Source organism: Narcine bancroftii, chromosome 1 (assembly GCF_036971445.1).
Source record: "Narcine bancroftii isolate sNarBan1 chromosome 1, sNarBan1.hap1, whole genome shotgun sequence".
Lineage (NCBI taxonomy): Eukaryota > Metazoa > Chordata > Chondrichthyes > Torpediniformes > Narcinidae > Narcine > Narcine bancroftii.
Window position 1 is genome coordinate 326,551,434 of NC_091469.1, and position 26,366 is coordinate 326,577,799.

General features: G+C 41.5%; 1 long non-coding RNA gene across 2 annotated transcripts in view; it reads right to left on the reverse strand.

Annotated features, from left to right (window-relative positions):
* Positions 1-255: 255 nt before the first annotated feature.
* Positions 256-26,366, reverse strand: part of LOC138748103 (uncharacterized) — a 32,056-nt gene continuing 5,945 nt past the window's right edge. For both annotated transcript variants that reach the window (XR_011347782.1, XR_011347781.1), the window contains exon 3: positions 256-4,465. This is a non-coding gene — a long non-coding RNA (uncharacterized lncRNA). The remainder of the gene's footprint in view (positions 4,466-26,366) is intronic.

Genomic DNA, 26,366 nt, shown 5'->3' on the forward strand with positions numbered 1-26,366 from the left:
TCTTACTTTTGCACTTCATTGATTGTTTCCCCCTTTCTGTATTGTACAGTCAAGTGTTCACATTTCTTTATTTGTTTACATATGCAAATTGAGTAGTTTTTTTGCACTTCCAATAAATGGTAATTTTACCTGGAAAAAGGAATCACAGGGTTGTATGTGATGTCAGGTATGTACTCTGACAATAAATCTGAAATCTGAGATGCCAGTTGAGGTTGTGTTTCCTGATTAAATAACATGGGAGATAAACAAAGGTGATTAAACAAAAGGTTAAAAATCTATTTATGATTAGTTGTTGCCAGGTAAATATTCCAGCCACTGCCTTGTGTACAAACTGCTCAGATTTTATAAGCATCTTGCAGTCATGGTCTTTCATGGAAGCCTGGCAGTTTCAGTATTCAGTATTCAAGCATACCAAAACACCATGGTCAGCATTGTGTCTCCACCAAAAAGAAATCAGAATCGGGTTTGCTGTCATGTTTCATGTAGCATAAAATCCATTGTTTTGGTACAGAACTAGGCGCAAAATTACTATAAATTACAGTTTCGTAAATTCAAGGTTCATAAATAATTAGTGAAAAAAAGAGAAAAATTGAGGTGGTTCATTGTCCATTCAGAAATCTGAAGGCAGAGGGGAGGAAGCTGTTTTTGTACTATTGAGTGAAACACAAAAGTCTGCAGGCACTGTGATTATACAAAAAACACAACGAAATGCTGGAGGGACTCAGACAGTCTTTTCAACGCCCATCAAAAATAGAGATATATTGCCGACATTTGAGCCCAGCCAGCATTGTCTGAACTCTGAGATTTCCTGCTTCTGGCTCATTCCATTTATCCCTCGAAGAAGGGCTCAGGCCCGAAACATCGGTCATATACCTTTGCTTTTTATGGACGTTGAACAGACCAGCTGAGTTCCTCCAGCATTTCGGTGTGTTTTTGTACTGTTGAATGTGCACCTTCAAGTTCCTGACCTGGACAGGAAGGCGCCCCGATTGTGTACACCGCGCCCTGCCCCCTACCCTGAGATTTTCAAAGGTGAAAACTGAAGTGCATTCTGCCCTGAGGGTCATGAAGAATCCTGGCAGCCTCACAGTTTATAGAAGTGCACATCCAAAGAGCTGGGAAAGTGTTGGCGTAGTAACTATTTTTTTAAAACCAAACTGTTCACACAGTAGATAAACAAGAGTTAGTTTATTTGAAGGATGACACTTTGTAATGGACACAAGATAAGAGGTTGAAACTCGGCAGCTGGGAAGTGCAAACAAGTTCAATGGTCTGACTGAAACCACTTCTCACAGCTCCACAATAATGTCACCAGCTCAAGTTAAAGTAAACTATGAAACGTTGCACAGTGTTCAATTGACTCTTTGGCCTTGTTTCTCTGCATCCAACACTGTAATATCCTCTCGCTCTATTAACTTCCGAAAATTGTCTTCTCTTCCCATTCCAACTACTTGAGTGGGACCTCTTTTTTAAAACTTTTTTTTAACCCAATCCCTTGTGCTTTGCTTCGCTGAGATGCTCCAGGCCAATTTCTTTGATCACTTGCAGAAGTGTTCCTCTCGAGTTTACAGATTAGAAAAGGAATATGTAAAGGGAACAAAGTTCTTACAAGGATGATACAAGAAATGTCTTGAGAAAAATATAGCCAATTAAATACTTTTAAAAAACTTGGTAAAATTAGAGCTGGGAGATCCGAACGAACTCCTGGGCTCGGAAGCACAAGATGTGTAAGATCTTGTGATCATTGAGAGATCAGAGGACAAGTGGGTGAGCAAATTTAAATTCCTAGGAGTCAATATCTTGGAAGACTTATCCTGGACCTATCATTCTAATGCCGTCATGAAGAAAGCACATCAACACCTCTACTTCCTTCAGAGTTTGCAGAGGTTTGGTATGACATTAAAATCCTTGGCAAGTTTCCACAGATGTGCAGTGAAAGGTGCACTGACCTGCTGGATCATGTTCTAGTATGGGGATAAAAGTGGGTCCATGAAATATAAAACACTGCCAATACCAAAGAACTGAAATAAAATACTCAGCAGGTTGGGTGGTAGAAGTGGAAATAGTTAAACACAGTCAAGGTTACAGGCTGAAAAATTTCAACAGAATTTGCCTATTCACACACAAAGTGAACAAGTTGGTTAGCTAAGGTTATTGCTCCCGAGGGCTACAACAAAAAGGCCTGGTCTGAAACAACCCTCAGCTTACCTGGTGCTCCCTTGAAACAATCCAACTGGCAAAAATACTAAGGAAAAAATGAAAATAATATTGAAATGGAAATTATAAATGATACATTTGCTCTATGACTCACTGGTTCATTCTTCCATCCCTCATTACATTTCCTCCTTTGTGCCATTAAGGGTTCATACATCCCTTTCAGGAGAAACCCAGTTTGTGTGCTGCACTCCACACCCTCAATGTGGTTCCTGCAGTGGGTGGAACTGCTATGCAGAGCACGTGTGTTTGGACTACAAAGGTAACTCTATGCTTCAGCTCCCTCTCCCTCTAATTCTCCATCCCATTCCCACTCTGACCTTTGGCTTTTTGCAAGCTTCCATCAAAACCCAACACAAGTTCAAAGGCCTTAGAAATTTACAGGCCTCAGGACTCGGCCTTCAATTCAACAATTAATCATTAACAAGCTTTCCCAGTCTGTGTGAGAACTAGGCAGTGCTGATAAAGCACAACGCTGAAGAAACTCAGCAGGTCAAACTGCATATTTTATGTAACAAAGATAAAGATACATAACTGTTGTTTCATGCTTGAACCTTCATCAAGATACAAGCTATCAAGTTATGTGGTATTTTCGTCATACTTTAATGAAGGGTTCAAGCCCAAAGCATTGGTTATGTATCTTTATCTTTGCTATATAAAGTACACTGACCTGCTGAATTTCTCGAGCATTGTGTTTTAATTCAATTCCGTTGCCGGCAAACTTTCATGTTTTACTCTAGGCCGTTCTGATAAAAGGTCTTCTCCATTCCCACAGATGTTGACTGGCCTGCAGAGTATTTCCACTTTCTTTCTTTCACTTCAACTGCAGTGTTATGCATTGCAGAAATCCATAATTGTTTGTCTTTCTACTCATTTATTGTCTTCTACTTACACCTCCTACAGACAGATCAGCTGTGATTAATATACCTGCACCATTTCTCGCGACCAACAACAGTTTGTGCCATTAGGTCTCTACACATTAACTAGTTTCCTTTTCATTCTCTGATTCTTCCTACTTGGAAGATGACCGATTTCTACAGTTTCCCAGTTCTTGGATGCTACCTGACCTGTTGAGTATTACCCACAATTTTGATTTACACAAGATGGGTCCAACAACATTGCTCCAAAATTCAATTCCAGCAAACTATCCATGCTCCAGTGTGTCATGCCAATGAGGTGTGTGTTCCAGTGCATCATTCCAATGTAAGGAATTACGTTATTCCATCAGAAGATGCCCCAATATTCCAATGTGACATATTGTACTCCAATGCATTATTTTGATGCAAAATGTTGCAATGCTGCAAGTTATTCCAATAGGAGGCAACCTAAAACATTATTCCAACACAAGATTCTGTATTCCAGTAAGGTATTTTAATCGTATGCATGATTCCAAAAGATGGTGTTATAAGGCATTGCACCAAAAGAAGGGCATTGTATTCCATTGCAGTATTCCATAGCTAGGTGTTATATTCCAGTATGTTAATCCAGTAGGAGCTGTACCAGTTATTTCCACAGAAAAGCGCATCGTCATATACACTATTCCAATACTCGACTATACTCCAATGCTGCTCTTTAATTTGCGGTCTTTTATTCCAGATGTAATTTTGATGCTTGGTGTAAGGTTCCAGTATGATATTTCAATACAAAATGCTGTCTTCCAGCTCATTATCCCAGATGCCTTATTTCCATGCATCTCCAATCTAAAATATGATATTCTGTTTCAGAACCCCAAAACTCAGCATGCTGCAGCACGCTATTCCAACATGTGATGTGTGACATTAATCCAATGCTTTGCTCTGTTCTTTCAACCATTGTAACATCCTCCAGCATATAAATCCAATTTGAGATGCTGTGTGATAGTGCATTGCCCCATTGATCCAACATGTTCTTTCAACACCGGTCAGGTTTCATGTATTTCCAAGAAGGGATGTTCCAGAAAATTTCTCCAACACAAGCTTTTTGTACTCCAGAGTTTCAGTCAAAGATGGGCATTATTGTCTCGGAGGCAGGCATCTAGTTTTTAGTGCGGATGTCGCAAGGTAGCAATCTGCATCAACAAGCATTCAAGGGCATACAACTAAATGGGATGTGCAAAATAATACCCAGATATAGAGTTTTCTTGATATGTTATTCAGCATTTACTTGGTATATTGTATAACTAGCTCTGGGTAATGTACCACAGTTGAATCATCCTCAGCCATTCTGTCGTACGTTTGTGAATGGAGACACAGGAGACATCAGATGTTGGAATCTGCAACACAATCAGAATTAAAATCAGAATTTATAGTCATGAGCATGTCATGGAATTCATTGCTTTGCGGCAGCGTCACTGTGCAAACATTCATATTATAACCGCCTTACAACAATAAATCAAAATAGAGAACTGACTGCTGGAGGAACTCAGCGGCCAGGTAAAAAGCTTGAGTAATTCTGACCCAAAGTGTTGACTACTTTCCTCTGTGCATGATACCTTACTTACTAAACCCAGCAGTCTGGGTTTTTTTTTTGTGTACATGTTAAGGAATACTCAGTTTGGGATATTTTGCTAAGTATCACAGCACTGGCACTGGCCAAGAAGGGAATGAAAGGATTTTCCTCATAACACCATCCAAAAATATTGATGAAGAATAGGATGCCAGGCGTGTGTAAAAGAAGAATAAATTGCAAAGAATTTGATTTTATAAAATCACATGCTAGAGCAGAAGCACATTAGATGCGTGAGCACAAGATCTAAATGTTTTTTAATTTCATTTTTAACTTCAGATATCCAGCATGGTAACAAGCTTTTCTGGCCCACAAGGCCATGCTGCACAAATTCCCCACAGAACCTACAACCCCTGAATGGTTTTGAAGGCTGGGAGGAAACCGGAGCACCCGGAGGAAACTCACGCAGACACGGGAAGAACATGGAAACTCCTTGCACTGATTAATGAATCCACTTGCACTGTAATGGTGTTGCACTAACTGCTCCACTGACCATGCCACCTTTTCCTGTAATACACAGGTAGCATTTCCTGTTATAAAAGCTGCAGTCATCTAAAAATTATGCCAATGGCATCAACCATTGTGTGATAGTGCATTGCCCCATTGATCCAACATGTTCTTTCAACACCGGTCAGGTTTCATGTATTTCCAAGAAGGGATGTTCCAGAAAATTTCTCCATCACAAGCTTTTTGTACTCCCTTCAGGGAGGGGAAAAAAAATCTCCGTTTAATTTTCCTTCAAGCTTTCAGGGAGGGGAAAAAAAAATCTCCGTTTAATTTTCCTTCAAGCTTTCCCTTAAAAGAAAATTGTTCCATTACATTCTAAATTGGACTCTTGTGGTATTGGATATGCACTGGTAGTGAGGATCAAGTCTAACAATGCTGTATTCGAATATCTCCCAGTGAAGCAATTAACATTTCTAGTTTACAAACTGTCAACAGGTTCAATAACATTGAGGAAATATAAGAAAATGTGTTGTTGCCAGTGTTCTGCAAATCTTGTGATCATTGAACAGAGTATAAATTTCTATGGATTTATTTTTTTCTTTGCATCCAAGCTTAGACTACGATCGAGAAGAATGTTTGCAACAATTCAATTCTCACGTTATAATTTGCCTGATATTTTACACCAACTTTGTTTTCATTTAGAATATTTCATTTTATGGCTTAAACTTTTCCACAGCAGGTCCAGCTTTAATTCAATGAGTATTCATTAATTCAGCAAGTCAACTTGTGTTCCAATGGCTAGATTTTGAGAAATTCAGTCTGTGCCTATTGATTATGGAGGAATTTTCTTGGTGCCTGTGCTTTTTAAAATCGAAAGTTTCCATTGAATTGTAATATGTTGGCTGCTTTACTTAACTCCCTGTGCCAATACCGTTGAAAGGTCATCGATCCAATGAACAGTTTCAGACTCCGCAAATGCTGCTTCACCTGCTGGATGCTTCCAGCATCTCCTGCTTTACTTCTGAGTTCCAATACCCACAGTTTTTGGCTTACTGGATCAATTATCTTTTGTTTAATTCATAAACATAGATGACCTGCAACATTCATATGCCTCAGTATCTGGCAGGCTGAACAATGACCTCCATCTCCTTTTCCAAATTCTCCTTCTCAGCAGAAAATCAAAGTTATTAGATTAGCATAATCTGGTCTAAATACAGTCATTCACTTTTTCTACTATTACACACTTACATTGACAATTTTTCAAATATATTTCAAGTTACTATTATTGTTGATTCTAAAATATAAATTATGACATAAGAATGCAGATGTGTTTTAAGAGAGAATATGTTATTATTGTCGTATTTCTTTTAATGCAAATTTAATAAATGACTTCATCACAATGGAAGATCCAATCCATCACTGTAAATCGAGTATCAGAACAATGCACCAATCAGGGTACACTGCTTGAATCTCCCACTGGAAATACTTAGCTGGGTCAGGAAGCTTCTATGCAGAGAGAAGCCAAGTTAAATTTAAATTTAAATGTACGGCACAGTAACAGGCTATTTCGGCCCATGAGCCCGTGGCGCTCAATCACACCCAATTACAAGATTTTGAAAGATGGGAGGAAACCCTCAGAGAAAACCCACGCAGACACAGGGAGAAGGTACACATTCCATGCAGATAGTATGGGATTCGAACCCAAGTCCTGATTGCTGGCTCTGTAACGGCATTGCGCTAACCACTACACCAGCCGGGCTGCCCTTTAAGTCACTGGATAAATCAAGTTAAAACTTCCAGAATTTCTCATCATTGACTTATCTATCATCTAAATTGTGCAAGTTCCTGACTGATTAAAATATGTTTAAAATAACTTTGCAGCATTTTGTTAATCTGCTGCAGTTTTCGTCTTGGACAGCACATTAATTTCAGAGAGCTGCCACTTTACTGCTCAAAATCTTATTTGATGAAAAGAGAGGGGGTTTCACACAGGTATGCAGATATTTACATTTGTTGGAAAGCACAAAAGTCTGCAGAGGTAGTAATTGAAGTAAAGACACAATGCTGGAGAAACTCTTTGGCCTGCTGAATTTCTCCAGCATTGTGTTTTTACTATAGTAAAACCCTTGGATTCTGTGACATATAGAAATTGGTAGATGGCAGCTAAGTGAATTTTCCGGCTGCTTGAGATTGTGTGCTGTGTGAATTGGCGAACTAGTGGCGAAGCGCGCCGATTTTAAACTTCCATATTTTTTACCTATTTATTTTCCTCTATTTTGTTTTGCTGGTTGCTTGAGGCTGCCAGTTGCTTGCATTCCGGATAATGGGAATTTTACTGGATTTATATTCACTACCCAACAGAAAGACATTTCCTCAAAGTGAAGGACAAAACTACAAATATGGCCCAAAACCTCGCAACATTCATTTTTCTTTGCAATTACTGAGGCAGTAGGAGCTCATCTACACACATCCCACTTCCAGCCCATCCCCAACTACTCACTTTGCTTTGCACAGCATGCACGTTAAAACACCTCCGAAATTTTAAATTTCAAAACTACGCGAAGATTCCAGGGCACAAGATCCAAATTAACTCTGAAATGAAATGGGAATGAGTAACTCACTCCTGATTCTGTCTGCACTTACACTTGAAATGCTGCCTTGAGTTCAAGCCAAAAGGATTCTGTAAGGAAGCAGCATCCATAACTCCCAATTGGAAAAAGAGTGCTGACCGGGTCAAAAAAATGAAAACTTATCATGGCTGTTTAGCGGGCCGAGAGGGCGCACAGCGCAGTATCATGAACCATCGCTGGACCGCTATGCACTCACCTGGTTAATGGGCCGCATCCACGTGGTACTGCATGCTGAGTAACGTCACGCTGGATTATATGACTCCTTCAAGAGGGCGCGGGGCCCCCACTGTGTTTAATTTAAACCCGCCAGCCCTGTGGATTGGTGGCAAACACATAATGATGTCACCACCCCATCCCGTGCAGCCTGGGACGGGAGGGATATAAAAGAAGCATGGCAAACTCAAGTAAACTGTCTTTGGCTGAGTAACCTTGTGTATGTGTGTTGATTTTGTAGCTTTACCGGAGTAGTCGCTGCAAACTCTTGCATTTTGGGTGAATGTAAAAATTGTAGTGTGGTTTAAAGTAGCTCCTCTATACCAGGATTAGCAGTCATTATAAATTAAAAGTGATGCTTGGGTAATAACAGCATCTTATCCCTTTCACAATGCATTACGTTTGAGTAACACACCAAAAATGTGGCAGGCTTTAAGATATTTACAGACAAAATAACTCTGAAGCTTAGCTGAAATGTTACACTAAAGAGTGGCAGGCATAAAACTGCATGATTACATCATAATTTAAACTGCACTAAACATGTTTCTTTGGCTTGGCTTCGCGGACGAAGATTTATGGAGGGGGTAAAAGTCCACGTCAGCTGCAGGCTCGTTTGTGGCTGACAAGTCCGATGCGGGACAGGCAGACACGGTTGCAGCGGCTGCAGGGGAAAATTGGTTGGTTGGGGTTGGGTGTTGGGTTTTTCCTCCTTTGCCTTTTGTCAGTGAGGTGGGCTCTGCGGTCTTCTTCAAAGGTGGTTGCTGCCCGCTGAACTGTGAGGCGCCAAGATGCACGGTTTGAGGCGAGATCAGCCCACTGGCGGGGGTCAATGTGGCAGGCACCAAGAGATTTCTTTAGGCAGTCCTTGTACCTTTTCTTTGGTGCACCTCTGTCACGGTGGCCAGTGGAGAGCTCGCCATATAACACGATCTTGGGAAGGCGATCGTTGGAGCATTCCACACGCAATAAATAATGAGTACTTTTCATGACAGAATTTCTCAAAGCTATTTTTTTTTCTTTTTCAGTGTTTTTTTTTAATCATTTCATCCAAGATACTCCACATTTTAATCAAACAGATTATATTCTATTTATGATCTTTTATTATTTTACTATATAAATAAAAGGAAAATCTGAACCAACTACCAAAAAAGAGGTTTGGCCAAAAAAAGGGCAAAATTCTCATCAGGGCGATAAATTACCTCATTAGTCAACAGTGCATGACAAATCAAAGATTATGAAAGTAATTCAAAAAGGGTTTGAAAATTTACACTCAAATTTGAAATTGAGCATCTAATCTTCTCCAAGTTTAAACATGGCGTGATGTCACTAACCATTGAGTGTGATTAGATGTGGGTAACGTCCCTTGATCTGAGCAACACCGCTTGCTGAAACTGCTTAGCATAAGATGCAACTTTTCTATATTCAATTTCTGTTTATACCCATGCAGAATAGTACAGCATCTGCATGCAGGAAAGCAAAGATCTTTTGCATTGAACACATACATTAACACACATTTTAACCACGCGTTTACTCATTAACACCATTGTTAACCTTGCCACTGAAACACTGCAAAATACCAGAAATATTCTCATGGAGTCTAAAGATTCCACTCTGTTTCTGAATTCGAGAAAAGCACTGCCGTTTTGGCTGAATCTCTTTGTTTGCTGTCAACTCAAACCATGATCCAAAATAGTAATCAAATTGCCTTCCGCTTCATTTTTGTTAAATTTTAAGTTTTTAGATTTTAGATATACAGGCCCTTTCAGCCCACGAGCCCGTGTCAGCCAATTATACCCTATTGACCCCGGTATGTTTTTGAATGGTGGGAGGAAACCAGAGCCCCCGGGGAAAACCTACACAGACAGAGGGAGAACGTGCAAGATCCTTACAGTTTGGTCCCGATCGTTGGCACTGTAACAGTGTTGCATTAACCACTACACCAATGGTGCTGCCCTGTGGAAAGGTGGCCAAAGTGCTTGAGGAAGTTTATTTCTGCATGTCTACAATAACATCAACTTCCTTTAATATGGGAAAATGTACAAAAGCATTATCAAACAACAAATAAGGAATTATTAAGGCCAACAACAAAAAATACTTGGTCGAAGATGAAGGTTTTGGTGTGTCATGTGGAAAGAGAGGAGAGAGGCTCATTTGTTAGGATCACTAGATGACAACTAACCTGGTGGAGATGGGATGTGATCTGAAGTATTGGGAGCAGTTTTGGGCTCCTCATTTTAGAATGGATGTGCTGATGTTGGAGCGAGTTCAGAGGTGGTTTACAAGGATGATCCCAGGAATTAAGGATTACCAAAGGGCTAAGGGTTAAAGGCATCATGGTTGGCGTGGCATTTTCCAACACTGTTACAGCACCAGCGATCGGGACCAGGGTTCGAGTCCCACGCCTTCTGTAAAGAATTTGTATCTTCTCCCCATGTCTGCATGGGTTTTCGCTGTGGGCTCCATTTTCCTCCCACTGTTCAAGACGTACCGGTGGTATAGGCCAATCGGGTGTAAATAGGCAACATGGACTTGTGGACTGAAAGGCCTGCTACCATGCTGTATGTATGTTTCGATTAAATTAAAATATGAGGAGCATTAGAAAGTTCTTGGCCCATACTCATTGGAATTTAGGAGAATGAAGGGGAATCTCACTGAAACATTTCAAATATTGAAAGGCATGGACAGAGCAGCTGTAGAAAAGTTGTTTCCCATGGTGGGAGAATATAGGGTAAGGGGGAACAACTTCAGGATTGAAGGTCACCCACTTAGAACAGAGATGCGGATGAATTTCTTCAGCCACAGGGTGATAAATCTGTGGGGTTTGTTAGCACAGGCAATTGTAGAGGACAAGTCATTGGGTGTATTTAAGGCAGAAATTGACAGGTTCTTGATTGACCAGGGCATCAAAGGTTATGGGGAGAAGGCCAGACAGTGGGGCTGAGCGAGTAAATGGATCAGCTCATGATTAAATGCCAGGACAGACTTGATGGGCTGAATAGCCTACTTCTGCTCTTATGTCTTACGAACTTGTAGGTAACTGGAACGAGTGAAATTCAAAATGCCAGCAGCTTCGGTCACTGTATAGGCAGTGGAACAGGCAGGTGATCCATGAATCCAAATCCAAAGATAGCAAGGTCAAGATGAGAACGGGTTAGAATCAGGCAGGGGAAAGGCAGAACAAATGATGGCTCACCTGTGCTGTTTAAATCTCTTCGTTGGGTCGAATATGATACCAATGTTGGATTCTGGTTCAATTTCAGACAGTTATTAAGTCAAGTCAAATTTATTGTCATTTAATTGCACAAGCATATCCCAACAAAACAACGATCTTCAGTCCTCGGTGCAAAATATGCAGAACCACAAATAGACCCTAGAGTGTGTGCTCGTAAACTGATGGCATTCTGGCTTGAGAAAGGATATCGATATTGGAGATCTCATCTCGCCAGGTGATCTTCATCAGAGAATGTAGGTAATGCTGCCCCAGTTTGTCAAGATGACGTAAGTTACTCTGATATGGGCTCACATCCATTTAGCAAGGCTGATACGACAAGGGCCCTGTACGCCTTGCACTTGGAGGCCAACCCTGATGTTCTGTGACCAAACCCGATTTTTTAGCTGACCAAAGCCAAAGCAGACCTTTCTGGTTCTTGACTCAATCTCTATGTCTAGAGAAGCTGAGGATGTTATTATGCTGCCCAGGTGGGAAAACTTGTTAGCAGCATCGAGACGAGTGTCATCAATGAGGACAGTTGGTTCTTCGTAGCTTGAGCTAGGAGCCGGCTGGTACAAAACTTCCATCTTTTTCAGGCTGATTTTGGGATATTCCTCTTAGAAACACTGGCAAAAAGACTGGTGATCTCCTATAAGTCTTTGAGAGAGAGGGTAATCAGTGCAAAGTCATCAACAAACTGTAGCTCATGTGCCTCAATGTCCTTAACTTTTGTTTTTGCTATCATTCTTACAAGCTTGAAGAGCCAGCCATCAGCCCTCATTTGTAGGAAGACCCCTAACTTCAGGTCCAATGAGGCATCCTGAAGAACAGTAGTGAAGAATTGTCCAAACAGAGTAGGAGCCAAAACACAATCCTATTTTACACTGTTGCTAATGGGAAATGGTTCTGACAACTCACCACACATATTGATGCAGCCTTCCATACCTTCGTGGAACTGATGAAATGATGCTGGCGGCAACCAAATTTTTTTGGTTAAATCAACAAATGTGTCCTAGAGATTTCTCTGCTGCTCAACATATTTCTCCTGGAGCTGCTTCAGTGAGAAGATCATATCCACTGTTCAAAAACCACACTGGCTTTCTGGAAGGATGTTGTCATTGATGTTGAACACCAAACATCGAAGGATGATCTTCGCGAAGCATTTTCCAACAACTGTCAGAAGAGAGATGCCACGATAATTGTTGCAATCTCTCTTATCTCTCTTATTCTTGTAGATGGTCATGACTGATACATCTTTTAAGTCTTGTGGTAGTTCTGCAGTTCCCCACAACTTTGTGAACAGCTAACGCAGGCACGATGTCAGTGTATTACCACCATACTAGTAGATCTTGGCTGCAATACCATAAGGCCCTGGTGCTTGGTTGGGTTTTAGTGAGGCTTTGATGACCTCATGAAGAGTAGGGGGAGCATCTAGCTCGAACAATATGGGTCAAGGGTGAACTCTACCCTATGCTTCATCAGTGATGGTTGCTGGACTATTCAACAGCTCATAGAAGTTTTCTGCCATCTTTTCATGTGCTCTGACTTCTCAGTGAAGATGGATGTACTGACCTTGCACAGGAGTTGTGAAGTACCTTCCTTTGATGGACCATACACAACTTTGATTGCTTCATAGAAACTTCTTGAATCATTACAGTCAGCGAAGACTTGTAACCCCTCATCTTTCATAGCTCTAAGCTGACTCTGAAAAGTTGATTTTGCACTCAAAAAGGCACAGTTTTTTTGGAATTTAAATTTGGTGTGTAACTGCTTTGGCTCTTAGAAGGTTTTGCACAGACGAACGTTCGCCATTAGCTTTAGCTTTACCTGGTGCCCCTTACATGCCGAGAAAGAGAAGCAAAAGGGAGTCTCCCCAGAGACACTGAGTGTCCATGGATATTTGCCTGCAGCTCTCCTGCAGCCCCATGTGACTCCAGTTCACTTCAAACTGGAGCCCAGATCCAAATCTCCTTCAGCACCCAGGGCCCTTCGGGAGCCCTGTTTTCCCTCAGCGCCCTCTCAAATCTCAGTTCTGATACTTGGTTCTCATGAGCGAGTCTCCAGCAGTCCGCAGCATAGTGTGAGTACTGTAACCTCAAGTAGCCAGCAGCCCGCAACATGCGTGTTTTCCTTGCCTGCATGTCACCTGTGTGCTCTTCAGCAGTGCAGCTGTTCGCTGGTCCACCGCTGTTGCCATCGTTCTGAGTTGTCTCCTTTGCTTTTGCTTCCCCTTCTTGAGGGGATGGTGGGGGAAATGTTGGTGGCAGAGGTATTCGCCTTGTCGCTGGTGTCCTGCACTGGTCCACTCCTCCCCTAAAGTCTGCAACCCCTTGAGGCCACTTCCGAACAGGTGCCGCCATCTTGGGCACAGACTCTGCCGTTGCAGGATTTTAAATAAAAACACCATCATCAAATTGTGGACAATCTTAAAAAAGAAAGGTATTCTGCAAAGTCAAGCTTTGTCTCACCAGGTCATTTTCTCTCTTCATGCCATTAACCGTAGAAGCAGACTAATCTCCATGAAACCAAGTAAATGTCAAAACAACCTTTTGTGATATCATTCTGCATTGATTCGGCAAATTAACCCGCGCTAATCTTTTACAACCAATGGAGGATGACATATTTTATAAACTTCATCACAACATAGGCAGCACTTGCATTGACTGATCTGCGAAGTTCCTTGTGTTTTGAGCAATGGTGATAGCTTCAACACATGCTTCGAGTTCAACTGAGTTAACTGGCCGAAGCAAATAAGCAGCGTCAATGAGCCAAATTCAAAGGCCTGCCATGTGTTGACCTAATGAAAAGGCAATGGCTTTGAAATTAATACTGCACACACATTTTCAAATGCATCAGACCTAAAAACCTGGCAAACTAAATCAGTTTGGATAACTGTTTAATACAGTGGTTTCAAACTTTTTCTTTCCACTCACCTACCACCTTAAGTAATCCCTATGCCATAGGTGCTCTGTGATTAGCAAGGGGTGGCTTAAGGTTGAGAATCACTGCTCTAGACCCCATTGTTACTGAAATATTTTGCTTGAGAAAAGTTGTCATTGGCCCATTTCCTTTGGAGTTCTGAAACCATGCACATAACGAGTCAATGAGGGACGATGAAAACAGAGGTTTTCAAACCTTTTCTTTCCACCCACATCCCACCTTAAGCCATCTCTTACTAATCACAGAGCACCAATGGCATAGGGATTACTTAAGGTGGTAGGTGAGTGGAAAGAAAAAGTTTGAAAGCCACTGGTTAAATATCTGATGAAGAAAACTGAGGTCCTCCATCAGCCAGCTCCCCACCATGACTACCAGCCCCCCCACATCTCCATCGGGCACACAAAACTCAAAACGGTCAACCAGTTTACCTATCTCGGCTGCACCATTTCATCAGATGCAAGGATCGACAATGAGATAGACAACAGACTCGCCAAGGCAAATAGCGCCTTTGGAAGACTACACAAAAGAGTCTGGAAAAACAACCAACTGAAAAACCTCACAAAGATAAGCGTATACAGAGCCGTTGTCATACCCACACTCCTGTTCGGCTCCGAATCATGGGTCCTCTACCGGCACCACCTACGGCTCCTAGAACGCTTCCACCAGCGTTGTCTCCGCTCCATCCTCAACATCCATTGGAGCGCTCACACCCCTAACGTCGAGGTACTCGAGATGGCAGAGGTCGACAGCATCGAGTCCACGCTGCTGAAGATCCAGCTGCGCTGGATGGGTCACGTCTCCAGAATGGAGGACCATCGCCTTCCCAAGATCGTATTATATGGCGAGCTCTCCACTGGCCACCGTGACAGAGGTGCACCAAAGAAAAGGTACAAGGACTGCCTAAAGAAATCTCTTGGTGCCTGCCACATTGACCACCGCCAGTGGGCTGATAACGCCTCAAACCGTGCATCTTGGCGCCTCACAGTTTGGCGGGCAGCAGCCTCCTTTGAAGAAGACCGCAGAGCCCACCTCACTGACAAAAGGCAAAGGAGGAAAAACCCAACACCCAACCCCAACCAACCAATTTTCCCTTGCAACCGCTGCAATCGTGTCTGCCTGTCCCGCATCGGACTGGTCAGCCACAAACGAGCCTGCAGCTGACGTGGACTTTTTTACCCCCTCCATAAATCTTCGTCCGCGAAGCCAAGCCAAAGAAAAGAAGAAGAAATATCTGATGACTACCAGTTCAATTTTCATTCAAACGATCCGACACAATTTACCCAAGCCACTGTTAACCTATATTTGATTCTGATTCATTCTACTCAGCCCTTTTAACTGCTGTATTTGGAAATAATATCCCTATGGGTGTTATGTATCATGACACAGAAATGCTGGAGGGACTCAGCAGATCACGCAGTATCCATTGGAAGATATATAATTAACATTTCGGGCCAATCACAGCATCTGCACATGTTCGCTCCTTTATGTATCATTTAAATAGTCACATTTCTTAATGATAGAATAAGTCATCGTTCAATTGCTGCCTCATCTTTGCCTGCAATCTTAGAGAATTTAATGTGGAGTTTCTTTCAGCAAATATCCAAACATTGAATCATTTTTAACACTTTACAAAATATTTCACGAAAGAAAAAAAGTTGGCACCAGATAATTGCACTGAGATTTTTCAGCTGTTGTGAAGCAGGGAACACTCCACATATGATATTTGGGCTGGGGGTAAATTGAGTTCAAGACTCTTGTGGTCATGAGAGAAACACTGGCCAGGGTTCAAGTTCTGATGACTGTCTGGAAATCCCTGTGGTATGTGTGTGCATGCTCGTGGATGTGAAGCTGAGGAAGAGTTCAGGCATCGACTCTTCCGTGAAATAGGCTCTTAAATCATCAACACATAATTAAACACTAATTAAGCAAAGTACCAGGACAATAAAACATTACAGCACAGAAACAGGCCACCTCGGCCCCTCTCGTCTGTGCCAAACCATTTTTTTTCCTAGTCCCACTGACCTGCACTCTGCCCATAGCCCTCCATACCTCTCCCATCCATGTACCTGTCCAAATTCTTCTTAAATATTAAAATTGAGCCTGCATTCACCATTTCAGCTGGAAGCTCATTCCACACTCCCCATTCATTTCTGAGGAATGGAGTATTCTCACATCAAACCCCACAAACTGACTGAAATCATCCTATGTGATGGACACCAAGATATCAACAGAATTGCAACGTATCATAAAGGCCGCTAATGTGTTATCTTCAATGTTACATCAACAAACATTCCAGTGGTCCCATCTCATTTAGCTTCTTACCTCCCAGGGAGAAAAGCTCCAATCTATCCACCCTCTCCCCATATAATTCAACACCCTTCAGGACCCTACCATTCACTGTGCAAGCCTCACCCTGGTTTAACCACTGGACCACCATACCACCCATATTAACAACAGCAATCATACTGTCCAGATTAAAAATCTCAAACCAAACCATTCTGCCTTTCTCAAATAAAAAATATGGCAAAACAGATCAGTTATGGGAAAATATAATTTTTAAAAAACATGCTGGGAAATACCGTACACATTAGGTGTGTCAATGAGTTCTGAAAAAGGTTATGTGGCCATAGAGTGAATGGTTGAGAGAGAGTGAGACAGAGAAACAGATTGAGAAAGAGAGAGAGAAAGAGAGCCAGAGAGAGAGAGAGAGAGAGAGAGAGAGAGAAAGAGAGAGAGAAAGAGAGAGAGAGAGAGAGAGAGAGAAAGAGAGAGAGAGAGAGAGAGAGAGAGAGAGAACATCACAAAAAGGATGTGCAAGCTGTAAAATACAGGGCAGGTGGAAATGCAATCAAGTCAACGTTTCAGGTTGGAAACACTTGGACAGACTGAAAATTAAAGAAAGAAGATGTCAGGTGGAGGAAGGGAGAATGTCTCTGATAGAGTAAAACTAGGGTAACCACGGGCAGAAGCTGTGAACTAGGTTATCTCATGGCAGCAATTAGAGTGGAATACGCAAAACAATGTGGGAGTTACAAAACGCAGAGCAGGAGGACAAGACTAGTAGATCCCAGATAAAGAAGAAGAAACAAACCAAGGAAAAATTACAGATACAGGCAGAGAAATCAAGCTCCCAGAAATTGCACATTTCCATTGGTCCAGAAAGCTGCAACATGTCCTGATGAATTCTATAACTTCAGGGAACTGTTCTCAGCCCGTATCAGTCATCTGTCTTTCATTTGAGCTCAGCTTGGTTTTATTTCCTTTTTATTTCGTGAGGAGCAGAGAATAGTGACAAACAACCGTGCTTCAGTTCATCGATCATTTAAAGAAATTTATTCAGCAGGCTTGATTGACAATAGAATAAAATAATTGTGTCTGGGAATAACACTCACACAACTTACTTCTTTCTAGTCTTTCTATGGATAATTATGACTTTTGTTAATTAGGAATATGACACACATTTTAGTTCAATAGAATTGAAGCTTATCAGGAGGGATGTGCAGTTGGGGCTGATGTGCTATCTGCCATAGATCATCAACGGCCATTCAAATTTGAAGGCAGCATCCTTGCAGTTCATTCTGGAAGCAATGAATAATCGCAGAAATTTACAACTGATACACCATAAGAAAAATAAGTTCCTCTGTGTGAGATCTTGATTGAAGGACCATGACTACAGAAATCTCACATTACGCTGGAGTTACAATTTCTTCTTGCTGCAAGTTTCAGTATCAAAAACTGTTTTTATCCTATTAGATGCAAACTGTCTCAGGACCACCTAAAGATCTGTCCACGATGCTAAAACAATATTTTCATTTTGTTCTTGCACTAACTGCAAGTGTGAATACCTGTACATATTTATCTATCCTTTGACATTATCATCTCTTTTCCATTTGTGGTGCTTTTTTTTACAATTATAATTGGGGTGTACCAGTTTGGCTGCAGCAAGTGAGAATTTTGATGCCTCTGTACATTGTACTGAACAATAATGACAATATGGGAATAAACTCGCATAGAGCACATTGGACATAGAATCTTTATCAAGAAACACAATCATCTGCACATTAATTGCTCTGTCGCAGAGAGAGTAGAGAGCACCAAGTTCCTTGGAGTCCACTTTAGAAGTGACCTATGCTGGACACACAGCATCTCCTCACTTGCCAGGAAGGCGCAACAGTGACTGCACTTCCTGAGAAGACCAAGTCGGGCAAGGCTACCAGCCACCATCTGCCAACTTTCTACAGGAGCTCTATCGGGAATGTCCTGGTTGGCTGCATCACATTGCGGTACGGTTGTTGTTTTACAGTATCAGTAAGAGACCAATCCACCATTGGTGTGAGTTCCCAGGATCGTTGCCTAAAGAAGGTGTGCAAAAATCACTGAGGACCCCTTTCACCCAAACACAGCATCTTTCAGCTGCTCCCACTGAGAACGAGATGCAGGAATATCAGTGCTAGCACCACCAGGCTGAGGAACAGCCTCATCCCACGGGCAGTGAGAATGGTGAACACCAGAGGAACTGCTCACACTGACACTCGGTGTCAGCCTCTGACACTCCAGGGAATAAACTATTACCTTCTCCTTAATACTCCATTTCTACTGACGTAAATCTTTTTGCACCCTTTTCAATTTAATGGGCTCCTTCCTCAGTGACCAGAACTGCGCACAATATTCCAAATATGGAATTAACCACGTTTGTACAGCTGTAAATATGATGTCTGTCATCTACAATCAAGGCTCTGACTGACAGAGGCAAGTGCACTGAACTCCTTCTTCACTACAGGTACCTGTGTCGCTATTTCATGGAATGATGCACCTCTCCTCTATTCTACGACACTTCCCAAGACACTAATAAATACTTATTTATTTTAATATTTGTATATAAGCACTTTGCAAGTGTATCATTTATCTTCATGTCTGTCTGTGTTTTTGCAGTGTTTTGCACCGAAGACTAGAGAATGCTGTTTCGTTGGGTTGTACAGATGATAAATAAACTTGATCTATCCTGGAAACTTCCTAATGTTATTGCTCATCCTCCATTGATGCAAATCATATGGAAACATGTCACCATCCAAGTACTGGGCGATGTTATAAATCTTGCAAGTCTGCTGCCACCTCTTCCTTAAAAGCACATTCAAAAGACAGATTCTGCACTGACTATGCTTGTCGGCAAGTTAAATGATCCAGAGAAAAATAGCGGGAGAGTGATACTAGTTTTCAAAACTATAACATGCCTGCCAACCATATTACCAATGACTAGTTCAATATCGGAAGACCATGGTGAATACAGGTGGGAAACAATTGGTCTATATGAAAATAAATAAAGCTCAACATGTGACACTGGGGCAGCATTACTTTCAGATACCAAGGCCAGCATGCCTCTAATTTTGTTTAGACTTTCAGCGCAGTCTTTGCCAAATCACTCGAATTTGTGGAGGCAAACAAAAGGCTGGAGATGATGGAACGTGGAGCAACGAACCCCATCTGCTGAAAGAATTTAGCAGGTCATGCAACATCTGTGGCGTGGTGATGGGGTGGGGGGTGGGGGGGAGAAATGTCGACATTTCGGGCTGGTGTACCTTCATCAAGACTTGATGAAGGGCTCCATCCTGAAACGTCAGCAATTATTTTTCTCCCTTTGATGCAGCCTTTCCCGAAATGTTGAAAGTCTTTCCACTCAACCTCCCCCCCCCCCCACCCCCACCTCCACCCCACACTGATGGTTGCTCCAGCAGATGGTTTGCTGTTCAAGAAATTTATGGAACTGGCAGGTTGAGATGTGAAACCTCAGAAATTGCTGAATTGTTATATTTGGCTGCTAGAATTCACTCAAGGCAAGACTAGTCGAGGGGAATCCAACTTTTAGTAACAGTACAACCCTGCGAATTATTTATTATTGAACATATATTTTCTACATTGCACAGTTTATTTACATTTCTCTCTTTTGTGTATCTTGAGTACAGTTTTTTGCAAGATCGATAAGTAGAAATTCTGCATGGTATCCAAGAGAAAATCAAATATCTCTCTCTCTCTCTCTCTTTCTCTCTCTCTCTCTTTCTCTCTCTCTCTCTTTCTCTCTCTCTCTCTCTCTCTCTCTTTCTCTCTCTCTCTCTCTCTCTCTCTCTCTCTCTCTCTCTCTCTCTCTCTCTCTCCTCTCTTTCTCTCTTCTCTCTCTTTCTCTCTTTCTCTCTCTCTTTCTCTCTCTCTCTCTCTCTCTCTCTCTCTCTCTCTCTCTCTCTCTCTCTCTCTCTCTCTCTCTCTCTCTCTCTCTCTCTCTCTCTTTCTCTCTCTCTCTCTTTCTCTCTCTCTTTCTCTCTCTCTCTCTCTCTCTCTCTCTCTCTCTCTCTCTCTCTCTCTCTCTCTCTCTCTCTCTCTCTCTCTCTCTCTCTCTCTGCCCCACACCAATGTACCAGCACCAGGGCAACGGCCCTCTTCTCAGTTCCCCTGCGTTAGCGCTGGTATAGCAGTTTCAGCTACATGGGGGATTACGGATAGTGACAACTGCCATTGAGCTGCCACCGGTCCGACTGAAAGCACCATGACACTGGACGGGCATCAGTATATGGTGATTCAGAGGCGCTTATAAAGTAGCAGAATGAGATGCGAGTTGAGTGAGGGTCATGCTTGATGGGTAGGGTATTTATAATGTAATGATCCACTAATTAGCAAAGCAGATGCGACGGGATACATGGGAGTTGCGCGAGGGTCGTGTCGGATCAAGTTTGGCGCCAAAGTCCATCTTTGATGACCAGATGTCATCTATCAAAAAAAAGGGCTAGTTTTTGGAGATTGCCAGTTTTCAGAATCCTGGATAAAATATTAGGCACCTGTACTAGACAAAAATTTATCTGTCTTAAATACATTAAACAAGGCAATCTCTACGATTTCTTGGGCAGAGAATTCCACAGATTCACTCCTCTCTGAGAAAAGCAGTTCATCCCCATTTCTGTCTGAAATCTCTCCCCCCCCACTCCTGAAATTGAGTTCTAATCTCATTGGCCAGTGGAAACAACTTACCTAACTCTATCTTGTCAAGCCCTTTCATAATTTTATGTTTCTACAAGATCCCCTCTCATTCTTCTGAATTCCAGCAAAATAAAATCGCAGGTGACTCAACCTCTCTTTGCAAGTCAACCCCTTCATCTCCAGAATCAAACTGGTGAACCTTCTCCGTGCCACCTCCAACCCCAGAACATCCTGTCTCAAGTCAGAAGACCAGAGCTGCACATAGTGCTCCGGGTGCGGCCTCATCGGTTCCCTGTACAGTTGCAGCAGGACCTCCCTGCTCTTCAATTCAAACCCTCTAGTAATGGTCAGCATTCCTTTTGGCTTCTTAGTTACCCGTTGCACCTGCAAACCAACCTTTTACGATTCATGCACAAGCATTCCCAAGCCCCTCTGCACACAGCATCCTGCAATCTTTCACCATTTAAGTAATAACCTTACCTATTTTTACTTCCAAAGTAGATAACCCTGCATTTACCAACATGGTACTCCACCTGCCAGACACTTAACCACCCATGTAACTTATCCATATCTCTCTGCAGACTCTCCACATCCTCTGCATAATTTACTTTTCCACTCAATTTGGTGTCATCAGCAAACCTAGATGTGCTATACTGAGTCCTCTCTCTCAAATTGTTCATTTATATCATGAATGGTTGCAGGCCCAGCACCAACCCCTGCGGTACTCTGCTCACCACTGATTTCCAACCAGAGGAACGCCCATTCATTTCAACTCTCTATCTCCTATTGATCGACCAATCCTCTGTCCATGCAAATATATTACCGCCAACTCCAAGTATCTTCATCTTATGAATGTCTTTTATGTGGCAATTTATTGAAGGTCTAAATAGATAATATCCACTGTTTCCCTTTATCTACTGAGATTGCTTTCTCATCAAAGAATTCAAATAAATTTGTCAAATAAGACATGCCTTTCCCAAATCCATGCTGCATCTGCTACCTTGCTGTCTTCCAATCCACCAAGACCTGCCCTGAATCCAAAGAATTTTGGTAAATTACCACAAGCGCCTCCACTATAAGCTCCGTCATTCTTTTCAGATGCATTCCATCAAGACCAGAGGATTTATCCACCTTTAGACCCATGCAGGTGGCTCAGTACTTCCTCTTTAGTAATGGTGATTGTATCAACAGCCTCACTTCCCATTGCATACTTAACATCTCTCTTTGGCATGTTAAATGTTAAGCATCCCCTCCACCATGAAGACTGACACAAAATAGTTGTTCAAAATCTCAGCCATTTCTACATTACCTAATAATATTGCGCCCTTCTCATCTCCCAAGGGATCAACATTAACTTTCACAACCCTTGCCCACATCGTACAATTATAAAAACTTTTACCATGTGTTTTTATATTTCATGCTGGTTTTATTTTGTATTTATTTAGACATACAGCACAATAACAGGCCTTTTCGGCCTAAAGCCCATGCCGCCCAATTACACCAATTAACCTACAACCTCTGGTACATTATTTTGATGGTGGGAGGAAACCAGAGCACCCAGAGGAAACACAGGCAGACACCGAGAGAATGTGCAAACTCCCTACGAACCCAGACCTGATCCCTGTAACAGCATTGCGCTAACTCCTACACTAACTGTGCCTTGTTTATCTTCATAATCAATCTTTTCCTTCTTTATTGCTTGCTTAGAGGTTCTTTGATGTTTTTAAAGTTTTCCCAATCTTCCAGTTACCCACTATTCTTGGAAACTTTGTATACATGAGCATTTGATTTGACACCCTCTGTTCTTTCTTTCGTTAACCAATGCTGGCTCCCCCTACTCTAACCATCCTCGTTTTTATTTGGAATATATTTCTGTTGAGCACTCAAATAAAATCGCTTTGAAAGTCTTCCACTGGTCCTGTTGTCCCACCAAATAGCCTGTGTTCCCAGTCAATGCTAGCTAATTCCTCCCTCATCCCATTGCAGTCACCTTTATTTGAGCACCGTTTTTATTTCAGGATGGGATAAGATGAAAAAAAATCTGAGATAACCGAAGTATCTCCAATGTGATTCTGAAACTGTGGTTAAGCAGGTAGCAGAAGTCAATGTCAATATCCCCAATGAAGTTTAGGTATCTCGCAGATTGGTCATGAATGAGATTCAGGCCAGAATTGACGAGGTCAAAAGTAAATTGGCTAGCAGTGTGAGTAGCCTTCCCATCTGATATCTTCAGAGCTGTAGTCCCACCATAATCTTCCTGCTAGGTGACTAGAGCAGAGAAGAACATCATGAACCATTACCTCCTACACATTTGACAGCAGGATTTGGTCAAGCAAGAGGTTGCACCACACAGGTCTCTGCCCTTTGCGTGAACTAACTGAGACAAACATCAACTACAACTGAATGGCCGTTAACTAGGTCAAAGATGCACTTTCGCCTGCCTGAAACTTGTTAGTTTTCCAGGGTAAGGCGATGTCTGCAAATTAATGCAATCAACTGCCACACACCAGGGTGCAGAAATGCATGGCAACCAAGTATTGGAGCTGGGATTCAAGAGAGTGCTCAGGGCAAGAAGGTCTCCCGGAGAGCCTCAGGCATTGAAGGCTTCCTGATCGTGTTGGAGGTTTGGATCTGGAGCTCAGGTTGCCAGTGGATTGAACAGGAGTCTGTAGGGTTGCAGAGGCTACAGGAGTGCTGGAGGCAAATCCACAGACTTGCAGTGACTCTGAAGGGACTTTCTTCTGCTTCTCTATTTCTCGTACTCTAAGGGACGCCAGGCAACAGTAATAGTCTGTCTTACAGCAGGCAGAAGGTAATTTCATGTAATGATACATGTTCTGTACTATTACATGACAATAAAGAAATCTTGAATGCAGTGAAGTTTAGTGCAGCCAACACAAAGTCTGTTGTTCAGAGTTCAGAATTTTTGCCAGCAGAAATCAGAGGGTCAGCTGCAAGTAGTCAATGAACCCTTTACCATCCAAAACAGACTCCAAATGGAGGTCCATGAGCAAATTATAAACCCTGCACAAATTTTTAAACAGAGTATAACCAGCATTTACTGTGAATTTGTCATGCTTAAATGCACATAAATTTCAAATCACACATACTTTTAATGTAGGAATAAATCACAAATGTAACAATACCAATTTCCTACAATATTCCTAAGCAGGTCAAAGAATAATGTTTGAACCAATTGGCAGCAAACCATGGGAAAAGTTTGTTTTGTTGTCGTCGTCTTGTCTTTCCAAATATTCTGAATTAACTGCAATTAATAATGTTGGACTAGCTCTCCACCATTGTGGTGTCAATAGTTTGTGTGCTTTCCCATCACCCAGATATTATCAATCTGTATAGTGCACCAGTCCGTTAACTTCATCCCCGATCGTTCTATTCTCCATGTAATAGGTCAATAAAAGTTACTTCGCAGTTTACAGGTGATCAGATATTGGGGAAAATGAGCTGAACAACTTGCCAGAACTATTCAAATTGTAATGAGGCAGAACAGTCAAAAATGAAAAAGAAAGAAAATGCTAAAGCTATCAAGGATTTTCTGTGTGGAAAAACACAAATTCCTGAAGGCACGATGAGATTCCAGAAGCCAACTTGAATGCATTTCTAAAATTCTATGTTACACTTCCCCTCACCATCTGCTGCTTGGCATGTCCACATCGAAAATATATATAAATGAATTTCAGTGTGAGATATCATCAATCACTTAGCAAAAATAAAAGGCATACCTGATATTCATCCTCCATTCAACTCATTGACGTTGTCATCTTGACAAACAATAGTTCCTATTTCTTTCAAATTTGGAGATCCCAGATTCAATTTGCAATAAATAATTGGCAATGAAATCCAGTTGTATTCCAATTTTGGTCAGTTCATTTTATATTCATTAATTAATACTCAACTCTGAAAAATTAATTAAACCTAGCAATATGATTGGAAATTCCTTCATCTTGCGAGTATACAACAGTAAACCATTGTGTTTGGGCTCTGAGATCTGTACAGATCCACATTGGCTATTCATCCAGATTATGTTCAGGGGAATAGGCACAAAATATTCTGCCCTTTTTCCCTACAGAAGAAAAATATTTGTTAGCTTGTTAAAATACATTTGAGTTTTAAAAAATCCAAATGATTTAAAAGATAACATTTATTTTACTAACTCTTTCCATTTCTAATAAAAGATAATTTACTTGAAATGCAAACACAGCTGCTTTCTTTGAAGCTGGTGCCTGAACTGTTGACTATTTCTAACCTTTTCTCTTTTGATTCAGTTTTTCAGTATCTGCACTATTTTATTTTAAGTTATTTAACTTTAAGCCCATATGAAATAGGAGCAGAAATAGGCTATTCAGCTCATCGAGTCTGCACCGCCATTCAATCATGAGCTGATCCATTCTCCCACTCAGCCCCACTCCCTGGCTTTCTCACAATATGCTTTGATGCCTAAGACAATCAAGAACCTATCAATCTTATATGCCACTTAAGTTCAGCTTTCTCAATAATTTAAGAATTCCATGCATTCTGTGAAATTATAAATAAATAATCTTGTTGACAAAGGATCTCCTACATTATCATACCTAGTAAATCTGTGGAAGAAGTAAAATCTCACACAGGCATGAGAAGTTATTAGATTCTTTTTTTAAGGTGGATACTTTTAAAAGGACTCAAGTAGTTCTAAAATATAGAATTTTAGAAATGCATTCAAGTTGGCTTCTGGAATCTCATCGTGCCTTCAGGAATTTGTGTTTTTCCACACAGAAAATCCTTGAGGAAAGGAATTTGTTGCAATTAGTTATGGGAATTCAGGGTGAAATTTGGAAAGGATCAAGAAAGAGATTGACCTCATTATTAGTAGATGAAATAAGACAGATCAATATACTTTCCTTATGTGTACCTGTTGGGGTGGCATGGTTTTTTTTTATTTTTCACACTATAAACCATACTGACCAAAATACATACAGACATTTTTCTCTTGAATATATAGTGTCATTTTCTCCTCTTTTTTCCCCCTCCCCTTCCCTCCCTCCCTCTTCCCCCCCCCTTCCCATTTATTCAAAGTTCAATCTATAAGATACATTAAACCCATTAAACAATGTCGTCACTTAATAAAAATAAACAAGAATGGTTTGGCATGGTTAACGTGGTGGTTAGTGCAATGTTGTTACAGCGCCAGCAATAGGAACTGAGGTTCGAATCCCAGAGGTCATTTGGGTGTAATTGGACGGCATGGGCCTGTGGGCCAAAAGAGCCCG